Raw genomic sequence first — 6,273 nt, forward strand, 5'->3', positions numbered from 1 at the left:
AGTTAGATGCTAATAAAATGAATGTCGAATGACATAGTTTCCTATTTTGAATTTATTATTTTTTTTTTTCAGTTTAAGTTTCATGCTTCGATGTCCTCTTTTCTATGTACCTCTTATATTTTTCTTTGTTGTAAATTAGTGAAGAAATGTTTTAGAAGAACCACGTGTAATAAATTAAATTTCGAGTACCTGTATTCTATGTATTCTATAGACATTATTATATTTTTAATTCAACGTGTGTCTCATCTTTATAATCTATTATCTTGATAAGATTTGTAATAAATGTTACTATATATGATACAGAATATAATTCTGAGACATTTAGAAATAAACCCTTCGCTTGAATTTAATCCATCCCTTCCATTTTGAGAAGTAATTTAATTCCGTGATTTGATAGTGAGCTGAGAACAAACGACTCATTTAGGTCAATGGAAATTGAAATTAGTGATTGACTTCAGAAGTCATGTTCCCATGATTCTTAGAAGCATCCTGCAATTACCATGAATGGAGCATCAATTCAATGCGATTAATGTTTGCCTTCTCGCTTTTGTTTAAAAGTGCTGAAATAATTGAACTATTAAGTACAGCTGTCATCACGAGCCACTTTTCCTATGGCGATGTAGTAGTTTACGTACTTCCCTTTGACATACTCCTGCCACGTGCCGGTGACATCACTAATTTATTAGAATGGGGAATACAAGATATCGCGTATAGTATGCGCAAATGTAGGTTATCGACTGTTATCAGGAAATGGACAACAATTTTTCAGATGAATCGTTGAAAAATATTTCCCTAGATATCGAGAATATTTTCTAGCATCAGTCCTATACAATGACCTTTTGACATTCTAAAGAATAAGTTGTTTAGATTATTCGAAAAATATTGTACAGCACGAGATTTTACTTTCGATAAACGTTTCAACTATTTATGTAATATTCTATATCTTACACTATGTAGACTGAACTTTATTTAAAATGCTTAAGTAACTGGTATGACAAAGTTTACTTAGAATACCTAACTCAGACCTAACTCAGGCCTAATTCAAAATTAACTGGAATCATCTGTTTCTTTAAAGTTTATTAGTTATATCTATTGTTTCAAAATTTGAGAATATCATTGTCACTCAAAAGACAGTTAATTTCGAAACAAAACAATTACATCAACGAACCGAATATGGTTAAAGTTTCGAAGTTGAAACTTAAGCAATAGCTTCGCATCTGTATTAATAATAAATGTAGTAAGAGTTGTGATAGTCCTTTCCCTTAGAGTTCAAAGAACCCTAATGAAACATCCACCAATCATACGGTTCGAAGCACCGTTATTAACAATTCACATCTCATTAAAATTGTACTGCTTGTTTCGCGAGCATCGGAAACGTTGGATAAATATTTAAAGATTCTAGTTTCACGTTAATATAAAAACGCGGATGCACGTCCCTGAAGACGAGCTTGAACTCTTCTATCGTGTATAAGAGTTTAATGATATCGCTGCCGGTCAATGTCCACTCTAGATGGATCGATTTGCCTTTCTTTTTTCCCTTGGCGTTTAACACGCACCTGTATTATCAAATACTCGCGTATAACCCGCGTTTGCACAAACCACGGTCAGAATATAAAATTTCTTAAGATCGACAAACGTGTCGTTACTATAGATTGTGCATGCTCTACCATTGACATTTGTATCAAAGTGATCGAAGAAGGGTAACTTTTAAGATGAATGAGTGACTTGTCACATTGGCGACATTTTTGAACAATGGAGTTTGCATCGATTAATAATATATATGAATATATAGGTGTTAAATACATCGAACATTGAAATTAAAAAGTTAACAATTACTGCGAATATTGATAGATTTTCTTATAGCATCCATTTACAATGGACAATGTACAGTAAAGTAACTTCTTACAAAGAATTATAAAGTCCAATTTGAATGAAACGTAATGGATAAAAATTGTCAACGGTTATTTATTCGCAACGTTTATTCGATTTAATAGTTACTCAGATAAGCTTGTATTCGTTCAGCATAAATATAACTGTAACGAGTTTCAAAATGATTATCATGAATTTCATTGAAAAGCTGTTAACCATGTTGAAAAATTATTGTGAATATTAGTTTAACTAATTTTATATATAGTTAATTACAAATAAAAAGTATTAAATTATTAATTTCTATTCGTCAGGCTCATTTGAATCCAACATATAACAGAATGAGAAGATCATGAACTCTTGTAATTCTCTAATTACAGCGATGTAATTATATATACAAAACTGTGATTTATCATGTAAAGAATCATATAGAGAAATGTAATTAAAACAAAACTAATTGAAGTGAATCGTGTGGTGGAGTTAATTTCGGTGGGACAGGATGTGTATCATTAATTAATCAAACGATTAGACACCCTTTGCGTTACCAAATGTGGGACGATCAAATAACTTTGTCAGTGGGAAACGCAATGTCGTGTCGGCATGCTACAAGGTACACGATACGTGTCAAGTAAAGCATTTAGTTTGTGTCTGTCGTACTCATTAGATAAACTTATCGAAAATTCAGATCAAACGAAAAAGAAGGTAATCGAACATAGCAATAAAATACAACTACTTTACAATATTTGTAATTCTTATCAAATTTAATGATGATAAATTTAAACTGCCTGTAGGTATAAAAATAAAAACAGTATCCAACAGTAATTTTCAAAGGTTTAAAATTAATACTTCACTTCCCCTTGTAATACTTCAATTTTTAATACGTCTACAACATATAGTTTTTATTTATCATTTAAAATATTATTTAATTAATCAAATTAAACAAAACATAAACTGTCAATTAATTATATTAACATCTGAAAAAGATGTTCGAGCAACACTTACCTGATCGTAGAATCATTCAACACCTCAAAACCGTGAAGCAATGCATGTTCCCATCGACATCCATCGACCGTTCGTTTAACGCATCCTTCAAGGATACATTTCCCGCGCAAAATGATTCATGCACTCCGCAATACGCACTTTCGCCGGATCATTCCCTTTTCTACCTCGAGAACTGTTTCTCTCAAAAATAACAATGACCCACCTCTCGAAGTTTCAGGAAGATAACGAATTAAATTGTCGTAGCAAGAAAATACTGTTAACATCTTGTCGGAACGAGTAACTTTGTCACTTGACACTGAAACGATAGGTTAACAACACTCGTCACTTGGAATTTCCATTGTTGTTTCTCTTTTTGCGATCTTTGACTCTGGACACCACTTAGGCTCTGTCGATTAATATCGTTTCGTCGCGTTGCGGTTTACCCTCTTGGTTGAAAGCCCGGCGTCCGCTTCGGAAATCAACCGTGGTCGAGGGTCGACATTTTCGAGGGTTGTGGAAGAACGCAACACTTCACGTGGCCGCGAACGTCGCGCATGTGAAGGGGTTCACCCGTTCAACCCCCGACACCAACGTCGTGCGTTGGTGTTACGTACTCGCCGCGTCACACAAACCATCCCCTCCACAGGATGCTGAAAGTGCATCTACCTTTCCTCCTTATAGTATCATTCCTCCTTAGAGGAAAAGTAGATGCAAATACGGTTTTTATTTTAGGTCTTGCCACCATGATTTCTATTCCCAACGAAGAACGAAATTCTTTCTCTCGGGGGAAAATAATCAGAGTCCGCACGCTTTTTATATTAAAGTAACAGTAGAGAAAGCCTCGAGTTCTAAAAACAGTCTTACTTTAATCAAATGCATGAACTAGGAGCCCATTACAAGAAAAGGAAAGTATTTCATTGAGGATCTTTTATATGGTAGAAAATTTTCAGAACGTTTATTTTCTTTTCAACTGGAACTCTTATCTTGGACTGCTTTGGAGATGGATATTTTGTAAAAAATTCTGTCATTGTCAGAAAAATACTTACTATTTTTGATATATAGAATTTATAAAACATATTCTATTTATTACTAATAGTTACTCTATTACAATAAAAGAAACTTATGTATTAAAGCGTGTATAATGTACAATGGAACTGGCAGCTATCGATGTAATACCAAAAGGTAGCATAACGTTGATGAGTCAGGACTTGAGAAGTCGGGGTATCAGTACGCACACAACCCCTAATAAGAAGGGTTCACTAACGCAGGGGTTGCGTGATTGATTCGAAACGGAGTACAAATTTCAGCAATTGATGTCTTACACCCATTTTTTGTTGTTAATCACCAGTCCTGAACGAGATAAGGATTATCTAATTATACATGTTGATAAATAATGTCGATAGTAATACGAGTGAGATTTAATTACAGTGTAGATATAGTACTTACACGTCACAGTATTAATATTTAATAGATCGCGAGATCCACATCGATCGAAGGACCCGCGAAGAATAAATCCTCACCCCTCGGAGTCCTGTGACGGTTGCTTATACCTGGCGAAGAAGAGGAGAAGACTGAACAGTAATCGCTTGACGGTTGATTTGAGCGATACTGGAAACATTAACTTTACAGCAAAATCATATTTCCCATAATCGTTTAAACTATAAGAATTAATTTAAATATTGTCATAAATTAGTTTTTAGTTGTTCTAATCAATAGATATCAATATATAGAAAAAATTCTCATGATTAATGTCTTCGATGAATACTTATTCTGAACTGTGATTGTTATACATTATAAATGTTTAATTAATTCGGAGATGTTAATTTTAATTCCATCACGAAGCGCCAGATTGTTATTCCAATGTTTATTAAAAGAGTAACATTCTCGAACATGAGTAAAATTAATTGAGCAAAAACTGATTTGACGATTTCAAAAATTTCGTCCACTTTACGTTGGGCTTCTAACTTCGTTCCGTTACTGATTTCTGATATATGTACGTGTTGACATTCTAAGGGCGAATATGTGCGCCCTTCGTGGTCAAAGGGTTAATCCTACGCTTTATACAATTTAGTTTGACAGTTTCAAGAGTTTGCACCGGTAGAAGTGGGCAAGGAATTTTGCGATTAACGATTCTAACGGAATGAGGACGTTTGGGGAACTGTTATGGCGTGTCGAGCTTGCGGTACGTACACATAAAGAGCCATGTATGCAAATCGCGCGTAGAATGAATGCATCGCCGTGTGTGTCCGTAGTGGTGTTGTACAGGATCGGGACTAGCAACAGCATTGCCCTAGGAAATAACGATTATTTATCATTTACTCGAACATACTGCGTAAGAAATTGCAGGTTCTTAGTATACGAGTACAGATGGGACACTCTTTAGTGGTAAGATTAAGAACTTGATCCATATTCGAAGGATAATCCTGACGCAACACGCGCACAAGTCATAAACAACGGCTAATCTGAATTTATTGTTTACTCTTCGGAGAGAAACTGCATAGCACATAACTACGAAATAGAATTTAATAATAAAAATGTTTGTGGTTTAATTGTATTATATTATTATACAGGTAATGTATCAGTAAGATTGCTTTGGAATTTTCAAAGGAATAATGTAAATGCTTTTTCACCATTCGCAAGATTTAGAGTATACCTTCCAAATGCTAACTCATAACCATATCATTAAAGAAACAGATTCACCTAATTGGTATCTATTCATTCCAACCCGTTGATGATATCTACTTGTCTCTGAAGCATAAGATAAAGGTGTTGAACACACAAAAGGGTTCATCCACCTCAAAGGACTGCGAAACCTATTGAGCACAACCACCAAAAGGAATTCTACGTTAATAAATATAATGGAAATGCAGATTATAATTTTTTGTACGATGTCATAAAATCTTTATATCGTAATTTTAATTTTTTAGTTGAGTATTTCTATTCATTAAATATTGCTACGCTACTGATTTCTGCTGGAAACGCCACTAGGTTACTCCGCAAGGCAGTCTCGGTCAGTGAAGGATTGAAAAGGAGCGGTGCAGGGGAGTGACTCGAACATTGACCAGTCGCTTATATAGCTACCCGAAGATTAGCATAAAGTTACACGCGAGGCTGACGTTCAGGAACACGATAAGGGAGTACGTGCCCTGTTTCCACGACTCCTTACCTTTCAACCTACAACCAACTGTGCGTATTCCTTCGATCATAATTCTGGCTTGCTCATTTTCCGTCTTATACACTTGGCATTCGACGGAAACTTTAAACATATACATACTTGTATGAAATTAATTTTATAGGCTAAATTAATATTCACTATTATCCTTAAGATTGATATTTTGAATATTTATGAACTTATTTGTATCGTACTCCTTAGGTCTTTTGTCTTAACTTGCATTTTTTAATAGCTGAGAGAAATAAAGTTTTATT

This window comes from Hylaeus anthracinus, unplaced genomic scaffold (genome assembly GCF_026225885.1).
Source record: "Hylaeus anthracinus isolate JK02 unplaced genomic scaffold, UHH_iyHylAnth1.0_haploid 11997, whole genome shotgun sequence".
NCBI lineage: Eukaryota > Metazoa > Arthropoda > Insecta > Hymenoptera > Colletidae > Hylaeus > Hylaeus anthracinus.